This window comes from Solanum pennellii, chromosome 7 (genome assembly GCF_001406875.1).
Source record: "Solanum pennellii chromosome 7, SPENNV200".
NCBI lineage: Eukaryota > Viridiplantae > Streptophyta > Magnoliopsida > Solanales > Solanaceae > Solanum > Solanum pennellii.
In genome coordinates this window covers 46,161,994-46,178,963 of record NC_028643.1, presented here as the reverse complement: position 1 = coordinate 46,178,963, position 16,970 = coordinate 46,161,994, and the positions used below count along the sequence as shown (strand labels likewise).

Below are 16,970 nucleotides of genomic sequence, written 5' to 3'. Positions count from 1 at the left end.
GAGGTTAGGGTTTAGGGTCTTAGGTTAATGGTTTTATTGATTTTTTAGGGTCAAGAGATTTGGATTTTTTAGGTTATGAGTTTTAAGGGTTTAGTATTTATTAAGATTTAAGAATTAGATTTTTTGTGTTTTTTAGGTTTACGGTTAATGGACTTTTTGGTTTTATGGTTTTGTAGGTGCTTTAAATGGTTTTAAGGTTTACTTTAGGGTTTATAGGATTAGGGATTTTCTTTAGGTTTAGGTTTCAGTGTTTCTTAGGGTTTTAGGTTAAGGATTTTGTTTTTAGTTTTTTTTTAGGAATAGTGGAAAGAAGTCTTTTATTCCAAACATTCTTGGACCTTTTAATAAAAATTTTTGTAAAAGAATAATATGTAGCTGTAAACAAAACCTAGCATAATCAAAATATAATGAGACTCTCATCTTTATAAATATGATCTTGTAATAATAATAAGTCGATCATGCACTACATAAAATTTTATTAATAACTGATCTTTCCTGTAACTATTTCCTCCTAGGTTATTTATGCTTCATATTATTCAAAAATCTAGGAAGGAACTACACAATCCATATAGATAATGGATAGTTGGACAATCATCACAACCAAGCTAGTCGATGTAATCCTCTTTATCAGGATTAACTACACTAGGTACATTTTTTTCATCAGTGGCAACATCACCAATAATTGTATCTTGCATCTCTCTGTCATCGTTTTAAATGGGAGATTGATCTTGTTTTTTGTTCTGGTTATGGGGTAAGAGGTCCTTGAGGATTTCCAAAAACATTGCTAAATTTCTGTGTATGGCATTCTCACAAAAGTAAAAATAAGTAAAATTACCCTCGTATAAGAGACTATGTATAATTGCATCTGGTAGGACTCGCTGCAAGAAATAAGTTGTGGATGGTGGTACTACCATATATTCTATTACCTGCCATACATGTATTTCACCAAGGAATCCAGTCAAGATTTCATCTGTTTGAACAAATAGAGATTTAATCCAATGCATAATACCCTTTCCACTGTGTTTCCTCTGATCTTTGAGGTCTGCAGGGCTAAAATCTCAATTGGAAACCTATAAGACAGCTTCCTGTACAAATGGTTTTGCATTATTTTGTCGAACATATTCTTCTACATCTCTATGCCGGAACTTTTCAAAAAATGGATGATCCAACAAAGCTTTATCTCTTACTCCAAGAGACAAGGCAAGCTTTGTTTCAATATGGCCATGGACTCCACTAAGGAAGCTTCTACGGTAAAAGTAAGGAGGTAGTCTTGGAAACTTCCCAGCTAATATATGCATGTTTATCGTCTTTGTTTTCCATTTCTTCCACATTTTATGTTTGTCCTACTTGGTCATTCTTGGTTCATATGGAGTTACTATTGGAACGCTCATGACGGCACCAGTATTCCTATCAGAGATGTATCTAAGGGCGGCCCGAGTATAGATGCATTCACCTGCCAATCCCACCACCCATAATTTGTCAGTAACATTTATTACATAGGATAAGTGTAACATATCAATGGCTGATGAATCAAGGTTCCTAGAAGGATGAGGATCACTTTCTCCAGATCCTGGAAGATCATATGTTACCTAGCAAATACCATATAGGTTTGGGTTTATGGTTTAGGGCTTAGGGTTTTAGGTTAATGATTTTATATAGGTTTTTAGGGTTTAGAGGTTTGGGTTTTTTAGGTTAATGGGTTTTAGGATTTTATAGGTTTACTGTTTAGGGCTTAGGTATTTTTGTATGGTTAGGCCATATATATATGATTTAAGGATTTATCGAATTTAGAGCTTACAGTTTTTTACTTTAGTTTTTTTTAATGTTATTAGGATTTTTAAGTGTTAAGTATTTGTTAGGGGTTTAGCATATGCGTTTTAGGGGTGTGTAGGGTCTCTAGCTTAGATTTCTTTTTGGCTTGGGGTTTTTTTGTATATCTTAGGGGTTGTAAGTGTTAAGTGTTTCTTCAGGGTTTTTAGTATTTAGAATTTATGGCATAGTATTTTTTGTGTATTTAGTTTTAGGATTCACAGTTTTTAGGATTTATGGTTTGGAGCGTAGGATTTCGTTGGAGTTTAAAATGGGTATAGGGTTTACTTTAGGATATGTAGGATTTACTGTTTCTAATGGTTTAGGGTTTAGGATCAAGGGTTTCGGGTAAGGTTTTTGTGCTTTGGGTTTTAGGACTTTTTTTATCTTATAAGGGTTTTTACGGTTTATGTGTGTCTTAGGGTTTTCTAGCATTAAGGGCTAATTTTTTTCTTTTAAAGTCATAAGGTTCATGATTTTTTAGGACTAGGGTTTCAATATTAGTGTTTTCTAGTTGTTTTAAACGGTTTTTATGGTGTGTATTTGGTCTTATAGGATTTAGGGTTTTTTAAGGTTTTGAGCTTCTTAGATTTTAGGTTTAAAATTCAGAGTATTAGATTTGGATTTAGGGCTTAGGGCTTTTTTTCATTTAAGGGTTTTATATAGGTTTCAGGGTTTAGGAATTATGATTTTTTAGGTTAAATTTTTTAAGGTTTTATAGGTTTTGAATTTCGACATTTAGGTTTTTGTACTCTTTTTGATAGGTTTTAGAGCTTATAATTTAAGGTTTAGAGAGTTTTATATTTTTGTAGGATTTAACTGCAAAGTGTTTCTTAAGGGTTTTTAGAATTTAGGATTTAGGGCATAGGATTTTTTATGCATTTAGTTTTAGGATTCATAATTTTTAGGATTTATGGTTCAGATCTTAGGATTTCGTAGGAGTTTAAAATTTGCATAGGGTTTATCTTAGGATATATAGGATTTACGGTTTCTAAAGGTTTAGGGTTTAGGATCAAGGGGTTTGGGTTAGGGTTTAGGCTTTGGGGTTACGGACTTTTTTGCATTTTATAAGGGTTTTTACGGTTCATGTGTGTCTTAGGGATTTTTAGCATTTAGGGCTTTGGATTATTTTATGCTTAAAGTATAAGGTTTATGAATTTTTAGGATTTAGGGTTTCGAGATTATTATTTTGTAGTCTTTTTAAACGGTTTTTATGAAGTATATTAGGTTTTATATGATTTAGGGTTGTTTAAGGATTTGGGTTTCATAGGATTTAAGGTTTAACATTTAGAGTTTCACGTTTCGATTTATGTCATAGGGTTTAGGGCTTTTATAGTTTAATGGTTTTGATATAGGTTTCAGGGTTAGGGGTTTAGATTTTTTCAAGTTAAGTTTTTTAGGATTTTATAGGTTTTTAATTTAGGGCTTTAGGTTTTTGTTTTTTTTTTATAGGTTTTAGAGCTTATAATGTAAGGTTTCGAGATTTTTAGGTTTTTGTAGGATATAGCTGCTAAGTGTTTCTTTGGGTTTTTTAGGGTTTATGGTTTAAATCTTAGAGCTTTGTAAGTGGTTTAAATAGATATAGGATTTATTTTAGGGATTATAGGATTTAGGATTTCTTAAGGTTTAGGGTTTAGGGAATTTTAGGATCTAGGGTTCAATGATTAGGATTTTTTAGGAGTGGTTTTAAGGTTTATTTTAGAATTTATAGGATTATTGTTCTTAGTGTTTTATGTTTAGGTTTAGGGTTTGGGGTGGCTTTTAGTGAAGGGTTTTATCTTGTTTTTTAGGGTTTAGGGCTTTGGGTTAGGGTTTAGGGCTTAGAGTCTTTTTATGTTTTTTAAGTTTAGCATATATGACTTAGAATTTAGAGCTTAAAGTTTTTTCTAGGTTTAGGGTTTTAAAGTTTTAAAGGACTATGTGACTCTCATTTTTTTTTGTTATTTTAATATCAAAGTTTCACTGATTTTTACGATTTAAGGTTTAGAGATTAGGGCTTTTTAGGGGTTTCTAATGATTTTTAAGGCATATATAATTTATTATAGGATTTAGGGTTTCTTAAAGTTTAGGTTTTAGAATTAGGACATTAGGTTTTAGGTTAGGGTTTAGGGTTTAAGGCTTGGGTTTGTTTCTGTTTAGGGTTTAAGGTTATGGGTTTTATCTAGGTTTATATGCTTTAGTGTTTTGGGTTTTTTAGGTTATGGTGTTTAAAGGTTATTTTAAGGTTTATAACTTTTAGGTTTCTTAAAGATTAGGGTTTATAGTTTCTTAGGATTTTAGGTTTAGGATTAAGAATTTTAGGTTTTGTTTTAGGGTTTAGGGCTTAGTGTTTTTAGTTTTAGAGTTTTAGGTTTGGGTTGATTGTTTAGTTCTTAAGGTTTTTGAGGTAAGATTTTATGGATTTTTATAGGTATATGGATTAATTCTAAGGGTTTTTCTAGTAATTTCTAGCTTCTAGGGCTTCAGATTTTTAAGATAAGGTCTTTATGAATTTATAGTTTTTAAAGCATAGGGTTTAGCAGATACTTTTTAGGGATTTATCGGCTTTAGATATAATAGTTTATTAGGTTTAGAGGTTTTTGGATGTTTTAAAGGTTTTTAATGTTTAAGCGTTTTTTTGGGTTTTTCATGGTTTAGGGCTTAGAGTTTTTATGAGTTTTATAGGTTTAGAGTTTATGGATTATTTGGATTTAGGGTTTAGATCTTTGGGTTTTTTAGGGTATTAAATTGTTTTTAGGGTTTATACGAATTACAATTTCTTAAGATTTATGGTTTAGGGTTTACTAGGGTTTTAGATATAGGATATTGTGTTTTTTTTAATTTACCGACCCTTGAAAGGGTCAGGGGCTTAGCAACACCCCCATGCCTTATCATAAACAAATAAAACGCAAAGCACAAAGAAGTGGGCATAAAACTTACTCCGATCCTATGGTGGTTAAAGAATCGACCTTCCTACTAAGGATAGTCCACTCATCCCCGTTCTATAAGATGAAACATAAGTTCTAAGCACCTAGAAAGAGAGGACTCCTCTCGATACAAAAGAACTATGAAACATAAATAAGGCAGGCTCTCCCCTTACAAAGGCTAGAAGAAAATATAAGCTAAACCTATTCAAAAAACACTATCTAAGATAAAAAGATATGAAGAGAAAGGGAAAACGTTCATGGAGGTTGTTTAATTTTTTCAATTTATTTCTTCTAAAATTGGAGATGCCCATCCTTTCTAGCAAAATAACTTCCTTTCACCTCCACCAGTAATTGCTGGTAGGTGTAGTAATTCTATATAATGTCTGATTTGTGACTCCTTTTTCAAAGAAATCCGCAGTACTGTTAGATTTTATGTAAGTGTGTCTATACTGAAAAAACTCTAGCTGGTTGATCGTGTTGTTAAGAGTAGTGATGAACTGTTGCATGCTCCAAGGGGGTTTGATTCTATGAGTATGTCATTTCGTAAATAATTCTGAATCCACCTCAAGAATGATCCTTTTGTAGCTATGTTGGAGACACCACAGTAAACCATGAGAGGCACCTTTAGAATCTCTTAATATACCCCCACCTCCAATCTGTCTAGGGTTACAAAGGGTACTTACATCAGTGTTTAATTTGTAGATGTTATTTGGAGGACTTATCCATTTAACTTCTTTCACTTGGATTTCCTGTATGCAGCCCTCCACCACTTTGACAAGTTCATTCAACAGTGAGGCCATTAGTGGTAAAGAAATGCAGAAAGTAGGAGGTTGTTAATGTCCTTGATAATAGTAAACTTAACGCTGGCAATACTAGATTGTTTGCCCCCATACTTGACAGAACACATATTCTTCCAGGGGTTCCAACAGATGATTATGGGTAGTGACTGTAATAATAGTGTGTGGACCTCATTGTTGGTTTCCAGCCCCCACTACTTCATGATATGATTTTTAAGAGGAAGGGTTATGTGTTCTTTGTCCACCAATGCTGAGAGAAAATTCCATACGTGAGTAGCAAAATGACCAGCAACAAATACATGGTCTAATCCAACTCTGGAATTCTGCAGCATGAAAAAATGACCGGATCACTTCCAAATTTACTGATCTTCCCATTTTTGGGAAATTTGATTCTTAAAGCTCTTGATGGCAAAAAAGATACTTTGAAATGGATATGTTTATTCAAAGTGAGAGTGATAATCCTACTTAGAGTTCTTTTTTTTTAATAATTTTCTAGACAGAAGAACACGTAACAGACAAATGTTAGTTGGCATCCAAATTGCCTCATCTCTTTCATTATCTTAATAGTAAATCCCGGTGATTAGAATTTTATGAACCAGCAGAGGAAGAGCATGTAATCTCACCAATCATTCATTCCAAGTTCCTGCACTAATAAAATAAGATGCAGTGGTATTATTCAAGCTGGTTATGGTGTTATAGTTATTAGCAAGGGGCCAATCATCCATTAAATTGTCCCACAAAAATGAACAGCTTCCGGAGTGAATCTTCCACTTGATAGAAGCTTCAACAGTTGTTTATTTTTCTCATCATATATCCCCAAAAATAGAGATTCTCCAGTATCATGTTTCTTCCTAACTGGATGAGCTCTCTGGCAATACTTGAATTTATGGAATTGGCCCCATAACAAGTTTTAAGTTCTAAATACCCACCATTGCTTAAATTGTAGAGAGGTGCAAATATCTTCAAGCTTTCTTACTCCTATGCGCTCTTCCTCGTAAGGATAGCTAAGAGTCTCCCAAGACGCCCAATGATATTTTTTCTTCTCTTTGTCCCAACCCTAGAAGAAATCTACAATCACTCTCTTCATAGAATGAGTGGTGGTTTTTGGAGGAGAAATTGCATCCATCTTTTGTATCAGGAATGATTGTAGGACATGTTTTATCAAAGCAGCTCTTCCTCAAAAGCAATGAATTTTGGATTGCCATTCGCTGATTTTCTTCACCACCGTAGCAACAAGATTTGAATAATAAATAATTTTGTGCCGACCTATGTAGACAACCAATGTAGGTAATAGAGTTTCCTTTTTGAATAAAACTAGTAATCTCAATGATCAACTGAATCTTGAAATGGCTTTTATCTTTATTAATGAGATGCTCAGAACCAGCTTCATAAGCTGATAAGGTCTGCATAATGAGTTGAAAAAAGAATCTGTCACTTGATGCAAAAATAATCACATCGTCGACAAAACTCAAATGGTTAATTTGTGGACCCCTAGGCTCCATATGTAAACCTTTGTAGCCTTAATTTGATGAAGACTACTCAGCATCCTGGATAACACCTTCGCGCCTAAAATAAATAGGGCCGGAGAGAGAGGATAACCTTGCTTACGACCCCTAGTCGAGTGAAAGAAAACATATCTAGTTCTATTCACTATAACAAAGTACTCATTGTAGATATAATCTGCCAAACGATGTCAATGACCATCTCACTAAACCCCATTTTCCTCACAACCAAGCATATAAAGACCAAGAAACTCTATCATAGGCCTTGGCCATGCAACATTTGATTACTACATTATCACGTTCATTAGGTTTTTTGATTCCTTGAGTGATTTCTTGAGCAAACATATTGTTCATAGAAATGCTCCTACCTTCAACAAACCCCAATTGATTGTCCGATATAAGATGAGGAAGTATACAAGACAATCTGATACGCAACAATTTAGAAATAATTTTGTTGGTGAAGTTGCTCAAGCTAATGGGCCAAAATTCATTGAACTTGTTGGGATGTCTAACCTTTGTAACCAAGAGCAATGATGCATGAGATATTAATTTGGGCATCTCGCAACCACCCAAAAATGACTTAACAGCCTCCAAAAGATCCAATTTTATGATATCCCAACAACTTTGATAAAACTTGCCTCCAAAACCATCAGTACCCGGGGTGAATTGGGTTCATGCAGAGAACCACTTGCTTTAGCTCATCCATAGTAGGCATAGCCTGTAGCCTAGTATTTTGGTGTTCATTGACCATCTGGAAATGTGTTGAAGAATGCCTTCATTCACTCTACTATCTGTACCAGTAAAACTATATTGGAAGTAATCACTGGCAGCAACAGCAATAGACTCATCTTCCTCTATCTAGTTGTCATTATCAACCCATATTTTTTGAATGAATAGTTTTCTTATTCTTCCCCGCAAGATAGCATGGTATTTGGATTTAGTTTCACCCTCCTTGAACCACTGTAACTGTGATTTCTTCCTTAAAATGGAAGCCTCGAACTTCAAATATTTCATATATTGTGCATCAAAATAATGGAGTTTAGATCTATTCTCCTTGTAATTGTTATTTATAACCTCTTCCTCAATTTGGTGAACCATTTCTTCATACTCTTTAAATAGTCTTGAAAATATCTCCAAACTCTAATCTGGACCAAGAACTAACATTGGATCTTAGACTTTTCATTTTTTTATGAATAATATACATAGGATTACCTTTAGCCTCCCTATCCGAACATTTTTTAATAATAGATTCAAAGCCATCATGGTCAGTCATTTAATGATGAAATTTAAAGTATTTGCTAATTTTTTCGAATCTTACCATAACATCCATAAGTAAATTACAATGTTCAGACCCAACTAAAGGAAAATTGTTGATGGTACTTTGGGGCATATTTTCCAACTACGATCAATCACCATAGCTCGATCAAGTCTCTTGCACACTCTATGCTCCTCGGATCATTGATTACACCAGCTAAAGTATTCACCACTATACCAAGATCCACAAGACCACAACCTTCAATAACACTGATGAACTAGAAGATTTTATTCATGTTGTAAGGATGATACCCATGTTCTTCTTTAGGAGTAGTAATAACATCGAAGTCGCCAATGGTGCACTAAGGAATGTTAATATTGGAGAAATGAATAATCCTATCCCAAAGAGGTCTTATGAGATTATCCTTGCATTTGGCATATATAGAGGAAACTAATTTTACCCTGATATTTGACATGTTTAATATAACAAGTAATATGTTGGTTGTCTAATTCCAAAACTTCACAGTTCATGTTAGAGTTCCAAAACACCCATATTTTGCCGTTGGGATCACACACATATTTCTCCATATTTACAAGAATTCGGTAGTTGGTGAGATATGCATTGTAAGCAAATGGTTCAATAATCACAATCATATCAAGATTATGTATTTTATTGAGATTTTGGAGTCTTTCCAATGATCATTGGGTGTTGATACGTCTAAAATTCCAGCATATGGCTTTAAACATTATAAAACATTATTTCTGGACCTAGTATAGGGTCTACTAGAGGTCGCAGATGCACTGTAAGTAGCTTGTGTGATGTGTTATTGTGACTGTTTCCTTTCTGTAGAAGATAGCCCTTGTTGATTCAAAATTTCCTGATATCCTCTTGGAATTCACATTGGAAAGTGGATCCAAAAGACTTGAAAGTATTATTATTGGTTTATTTTGCATCATCAAGTTCTTCCTCTAGAGACTGAGTGTCACGATCAAATTCACCCTCGGATTGAACCACATCATAATCAATGTTTTTGTCCTTGGACTTGCCTCTCTATTGTTGTTTTTTGTATAGAGATTGGTGCAGATACTGTTGATTATTTTACCCCCAATGTTGTGCCTCTCTTTGTTGTCCTTTTTTTTTAGACTCTCGTTTCTTTTTCCTCATTTTTTCTCTAGATTTATTCTTGGACTGTTTTTGGGGAGTGATTTCATTTTCTTCAATGGGAACCTGTTATCTAGTTCTATGTTGATTGTTGTTTACCTTTACATTCTGCTGGGATACCTTCTTTACCCAAATTCTCCAGGTGAGTTTCAATGTGATTAACAACTTCTTGAATCTTATCTGAAGCATTGTTTTTGGGACTCCCTGGGGCTGCTGAAACTTTTGTCTGGTTGTGACTTGTAAGGTGGTAGCAGGGGCTCTAAGGTTTAATCTAAGGTCAGTGTGAACCTCTTCATGTAGAACATGAGGCAAAATTCCCCCTTTGTGTACCCCTTCCTACAAATTAGTATGTTTCTCCTGACGTCCCCCTTCCAACCCTCCTTCAACTTCCACAACAGAAATAACAACAGATTATTAGAGGGGTTTTGGGGAGAGGGGAACACTGAGTCAATAACTGTGGCTTGGATGCTTGTATGAGTTCCTTAGTTGCCTTACGACTCTTGGTATTGTGGTTGTTGATATCACTTTTGTTTTCATTTATTTTTATACCTAATTGATTTTTAGTATCAAACCTTTGTCTTGGTGTTATTTCTATGTATTGATTGTCTTCATTCTCTTGAGAGTTGGCTTGATCTTACAAAGACAGATGAAGATAATTATTATGAGTAGAACTAGACTGCATAGTTAAATTATTTGTATTGTGTTGTTGCCCTGCTGCATCTGATATTCCTTGGTGTATTACATTGTTGTTTTCATTGGTGAGAATGACTTTGCTATTCTTCGCTTGTTGCAAGTGCCATTGTTCTTCTTGTTGGATTATGTTATGCTCTTTTTGATGCTGCTGGACTGTCTGTTTGGGTTAATTTCCTTCTTGCCTGTTGTTCTGTGATGATTGCCCCTTCATGTTTTTTTGTTCATTCACAGATTCGCCTCTGAACCTTTTCTTCATTTCAGCTTATTTTCCTTTTTTTGGTATTCTTCATCCCTTTTTTTACTTTGGTGCCTTCAATACATATAATAATCGGGAATATTTTCACATTGTACCTCTTGCCATCTCTCCATGTTGTAGTCATCTTCACCAATGCCCATCAAAAAATGGGGAACTCTTTCCTTTGTTAGATCAATTTGTACTTTCACTTTAGCCATACTACCCCGAGTTTTTTAAACAAAGGTTGTGTCCAAGTAGAGAACTTTTCCAACATCTTCCAATAGAATTGAAACAAATTCCTTGGTATAGCAATGCCAAGGTAATTCTGGGAGAACTACCCAAACATGAACTATAGGTGTCTCCTCCTCTGGCCTTAAACGTAGGAGTCCATTTTCGGATCCTGATTAGTTTGCCTGCAATGATCATATTTTGAGTAGTCCACACAGTATTGTAATCAAATTCATTATCCAAATCAATATACATATTTATTGAATTTAAATGAGTAATATTTACATCTCTAGAAAGTTGGGTTTGATTAACGATAATTTTCAAAATAAACTTAATTTTAGGCATGGTGTTGGTGAACATCCCCACCAATGTGAACTTGAATTTTTCAGCCAATCTATTCATGAAATCCTCTTTTTTGAATATGACAGACGGTAGGCCTTGTCTTGTAATACGTGCATGAAGAACAATCCCTGTGGGACTGTCATTTTGACTATCATTTTGCCTTAGCTTGGCTGCAAAAGATTGAATAATTTCTAAAACGGAAGGGTGAGGTATCTGCTCTTTTTTGGAGTTGTTTTGGTGGTTTTGGTGAGTGTGAATATGGTCATTGGAATTGTTGGGGAGTTGCATTGCTTTTTTGTCTTTAGGAGGAGGGAGGTTGTGCTTATCAAAGTTATTCGAGATTTTCAGAAAGTTAGAATGATATGCCTGTAGGTTTATCATTACGCAAATAGTTATCACAATTACGTGCTTCATCTTTACTGTGAATCCTTTCTTCATTTTTCCCTATGTGATTCTGATGAGTTCCCTGCTTGTCATGCATTGTAAAACTACTACTATGTCTATTTGCATTGAATTCTAAAAGAATGTCATGGTTAGCATTGGGAACTTGCCTAGAGTTTTGCGTAGGAAACTTACCTTATTGTGTTTCCTCTAGAAGAATTTTGGGCATCTGTTTTTCTTTAATCACTGGTTGTTTTTCTGCTTGTGAGTTCCTTTGTTGTTACAGCAATTCCAATTGATCCGTTACTTGTTTGATCTATTGTTGTTTATCCTCTTCTTACCTTTGCTCGTCTATTTACTAGTAAAGTGGCGACGGCCAAGATGGTTGCTCATGCATCCGAAACGTGAAGTTAGATGATTGATCATCCTTATATAGATTGTTTCCACCCTGTGAATAAAAAGAACGAGAAGCTGATGTTTTATTAAGATTAGGCCGCAGCTCATGAACTGGACAATTTTTTCCCATGCAGTCGCCATTTTTTGAGGATGTAATTCGTATTTTTGTGTTGGTTCTAGACTTCGAGAGGTGTTATCAGAACAATGATTCTCTTTGTCATCTATGGTTTAACCTATAGCACTACTGAGACCTGCCGGAACTACGACGACTTTATCAGAAATTGCATTGTCAAAGATTCCACATTCAAAATTGCCTGAGATCTAGTGAGATGTTCCACATACAGAGGAGATAAATCCATAGTACTCGAATCAGCAGGAATCTAACAGAAGTTGGTCGAGTTCGAGCAGCCTTTCAGACACCTCAAAATTCCCCTGACCTCCAGCAATATTTTCGGAATTCGTGTTGCCGACGAGTCCACTGTACCAATCCCTTTGCATAGCTGTGAGATGCTAGTCATAGTATGGGGAAGATTCCCCGATATACAACTAATCTCGAATCATTTCGAAAGTTGTTCAATTTTTTGAGGGCTTTGACTACGCTTTTGTCGCGATTTTCTAAAATCGCCTTGTTGAGAGCTTGGAATTGGGACAGTGGAATGCAGTGATTTTTGGATTGCAGGAATATCCTTTGGTGGTGATTCGATATCTTCACCTATTCAACACGATTCCTATCAGTTTGAGTATTGGAATTAATTTCTTGAATCCTATCTAACTCTCTTTCAGAAACTTCAATATACATCGCTGTATATTCTCTCAGTTTCGAAGAGTTAGAAGATGAATTGGATGATTATTCTTGTTGTATTATGTTCCTGTTCTCATCCCGCATTTCTTGTCTTTGGTCCAGTTGCCGGTTTAGTTCTATCAGTGTCACTTCTATTATGCCAATAGAAAGTAACTAGCCGTTATTCTTAGTTCTTAAGCGTTAGGTGCTTTTTGCTATTTCCTTGAGAGTATTGGTTTAGTGAAAGAAATTAGACTGAGAAAAATTTGGAAAATGAGGAAACGATGGATATTGTGTTTGGGTTAGGGTTTAGGGTTTAGGGATTAGGTGTTTTTTAGGTTTTGGGTTTTAGGTTATGGGTTCAATCTAGGTTTTAAGGGTTGACGGAATTGATTTTTTAGGATAATGTTTTTAGTGTATGATTAAGGGTTTATTGGATTTAAGGTTTATTAATGTTTAGGGTTTATCGTTTCTTAGGGTTTAGGATTAGAATTAAGTGTTTTATGTTAGGGTTTAGGGTATAAGGCTTAGAATTTTTTAGGTTTGGTTTCAAGGTTTATTGCTTACAGATATTTAGGTCATGACTTTTTGGATTTTTTAGGTAAGGATTTAAGGATTAGTGTTTTTAAAAAAAATATTTTTAGGGATTAGGGCTTTGGATTTTTTAGGATAAGGTCTTTAAGAATTAATAATTATAAAGTTTTGTGTTTAGTGTTTTTTTTTAATTATTATTTTAGGGTTGAGCATATACGTTTTGGGGATTTAGAGGGTTTAAAGCTTATAGATTTTTTTAGGTTCTGGGTTTTTTGTGGTTTTAAGGGTTTGTAAGGGTTAAGTGTTTCTTGGGGTTTAGAATTTTTATGTGTTTTATAGGTTCACGATTTACGTATGATTTGGATTTAGGATATAGAGCTTCAGGTCTTGTATAGGTTTAAAATGGTTTGTGGGGTTTATTGGATTTATGGTTTCTTAAGGTTAAGGGATTAGGGTTTCTTAGGGTTTTGGGTTTATTATATAGGGTTTGAGGTTAGAGTTTAGGGTTTAGGGCTAATGTTTTTTTTTTATATTTAGGCTTTAGGGGTTATTTAATATCTAGAACTCTAGGTTTCTAGTGTTTTATGTGTTTTAGGGCTTTGAAAATACGATTTACAGCTTTATATCATTTTAGATTTTTTTTTTTAAATTTAGGGGTTTTGGGGTTTTTAGGGGTTTTAAGGGTAAATAGTTACTTGGGCCTTTTTAGGGTTTATGGTTTAGGGGCTTGGGTTATTTTTTGTTTTTAAGATATAGAATATATGAATATTTAGGATTTTGGATTTCGATCTTAGGGTTTCGTAACAAGTTTTAGGGTTTAGATTATGATTTATAGTATTTAGGTTTTTAAATGCTTATTATTTAGGGTTTTTCATGGTTTTAGGTTTTGGATTTCAGGTTATATGTTAGGTTTTAAGGTTAAAGTCTTAGGGTTTTTTGTAGGTTAAGGATTTTAGGTTATGGATTTTTTCTAGGTTTTAACAATTTAGGAGTTTGAATTTTTTTAGGTGAATTGTTTTTTGGGTTTTAAGGGTTAAGGTTAAGGGTTAAGGGTATTTTTTATGTAAAGGGTTTAGAATATAGGATTTAGGGATTTGTATCAGTTATAGCTTTGAGTTTTGGTTAAGGGTTTTTGGGAATCTTTTTAGGGTTTTTAAGGGTTTGCAATTTTTTAGGGTTTTCTATTGTTTAGGGCTTAGTTATTTTATGTGTTTGTGTTTTTTAGTTTGAATGTTTATAGATTTTCAGGATTTAGAGTTTTAGGTCAAGGTTTAGGATTTAGGGCTTTGGCAACATATGTTAAGGTATTTAGGGCTATAGATGTTAATTGTTTAGGGATTAGGGTTTTTAGGGTTAAGCATATAAGATTTACCGTTTGATTGGATTTAGAGCTAAAAAATTTAGGTTTATTGATATTTTTTGGAGTTTTTTAGGATTCATGAATTTAGTGGTTTAAGGGTTTTCTAGGGTTTATGGTTTTGATCTTATGGTTTTGTAGGGTTTTTTTAATTGGTTGTCGGGTTTATTTAGGATTTATAGGTTTAGGGTTTCATAAGAATTAGGGTTTAGTGTTTCATAAGATTTTAGGCTTAGAATTTAGAATTTTAGATTAGGATTTAGGGTTTTTTTTATGGTTTGGGGTGTTAGTTTGAGGGTTTTATTCACGTTTTTAGTGAATAGGTCTTAGGGGTTTTTTGGGTTTATGATTTTATAGGTTATTTTCAGGGCGTAGAGGTTTTTTTTTTTTAAAATGTTTTTTAGGTTTAAGGTTTACAAAGTTGTAGAATTTAGGGTGTAAAGGATTTAGGTTTTCTTAAGGTTTAGGGTTCAAGGCATAGGATTTAGTGTTTTAGTTATGCGTTTAGGGTTCTATTAAATTTAGTGTAAGACCCCAAAAATAACTAAGGTAAACCAAATACTAACAAATTTGTAGTGAGGGTCTTAGATCCTAAATAGGTCTATTATGTGTTAATGAGGAAGTGTCTAAGAGTTTAGGTTATTTGGAAGTGGAACCTCAAGGGACAACTAAGACGTTCGATGACTAAGTCAGCTATGTGCCTCATATGTGGTTTTATTTGTTTACATGTGATTCATGTGGGTTATGATGATGTATACAGGCAGTTTGTGAAGTTTCATGGACTTTGGAGGTCAAACGTCCAAGAACGTCCATGACGTTCAAATATGTTGCCTTCAAATGACCTTGTTTGTCTAAGTATGTTTAGTCGAGTTTTACCTGTTTGTTTAGGATGAAATTCATGTGAGAGGTGCTAAACACATATATGATCATGTTTGGGTTGGAAATGTCCAGGAAAACATCCCCAAGGACCAATCAAGGGTCCTTGAGGAAGGACCAAAAATAGGTGCAATGACTACCCAAGACAGCCCAAACCCTAGATGTAGTCGACACCCAGTAGGTCAATCGATACCCCGTTTTTAGGGTCTAATCGATTAGGACTTAGAATTTGGTGAGACGAGACCCTAGTTGAGTCTCTGATCCAACCAACGGAAGGAAACGACGGTTCGTTTGTGGACAAATGATCGGTCGACTGCCCAACCGTCGATGGGTCTGTGTTAGGCACAACTTCATCCTTAAGTTGAGGGGTGAGTTGTAATTTCACCCCACATCAAAATAGAAGATTTGTCTGTTATTAAGGGGTATATTGGGTATTTTAAACATGTACATAAGTTTTTAATACTTAGAAGACTTCATTCTTCCAAATCAAAACCCCAAATCCCTTAGAAATTCCCGAAGCCTCCATTAAAGTCCAAAGTCAAAGTGGAGATTCTGCATCAAAGTGAAGAATTAGATTCATCAAGGTCTGAATCTTGATCCTTGAAACTGTTTTCATCAAGGATCCCAATTATCAAAATGTTCTGAAGTTTTCAAAGTTGAATTGTCCAATTTCATGATGTAATAATTGTATTCAGTTGATATCTAGGTTGTATTAGATCGATGAATTTACATTGAATTGACCTAGTTCATTGATTATAATAGCTTTTATGTTTAATTGATATTCATGGCCATTGGTAAGGGTCTTATGTTATTGAATGAATGATTTTGCATCGAATAGAGGTGTTAAGGATGGAGTGGTGGTACGCTGCCCTATGTCCTTTATTTTGTTGCTGTTTATACTTCAATGTTGTTGTGATTCGTATAGTCCACTTATGGTTGCGGTGTTATGTGTTTTACTTTCTATTGATGTGGCCTTGTCGGCGTTACTTTATGCAATATGATAATCATGGCCTTGTCGACACTACATGAAGTAATGTGATTATTTGTATAGATGATTATTTGAAGTATGAATATATCTATCTACATATTAATTAATGTGAAAGTATATGTGTTCTAATGATATTATGTAGGTGATCATGTTAGAATATAAATATGGCTTTGTGTGGGTAGTCTTAGGGTTGATGTATGTCATTCTTAATTTACTAGATGACTCTTTATTGGTCATATTGATATTGATATAATAGTATATAGGATGACTTGAAAATGATAATATTTACTTCTATATTCTTCTAGAATGACATGTAATGTGTTCTAAGGTGAAGTATGTGGTGTCTTGTCTTGGTTAATTTGTGTCCCTTGCTTGATGTATGTATGAATGTGACTATGTGATGTCTTGACTTCGATGCTAAACTCTCTTAGTCTTGAATGTATAAATGACATGTGACATTAAATGAAGTTAAGGGGTCTTTTATGTGAAACCTTGAACCTAGTGGTAAGGTTATGAATGTTGAGGTCTTTAATCGTAATTGTATCCTTCTGTCACGACCCAAAACCGAGCCGCGACTGGCACCCACATTTACCCTCCTATGTGAGCGAACCGACCAATCTAAACCTTAACATTTCAATTTAATATCAACATGAAGCAATGCGGAAGACTTAAACTCATTAATAAAAGACAATTCAATAACTTCTAAAATTCAACATCTATTATTTCCCC

At 34.3% G+C, this 16,970-nt stretch overlaps 1 pseudogene; it reads right to left on the bottom strand.

Moving 5' to 3' along the window:
- Positions 1 to 605: 605 nt before the first annotated feature.
- The window catches only part of LOC107025029, a 47,917-nt pseudogene continuing 31,552 nt past the window's right edge, over positions 606 to 16,970 (bottom strand).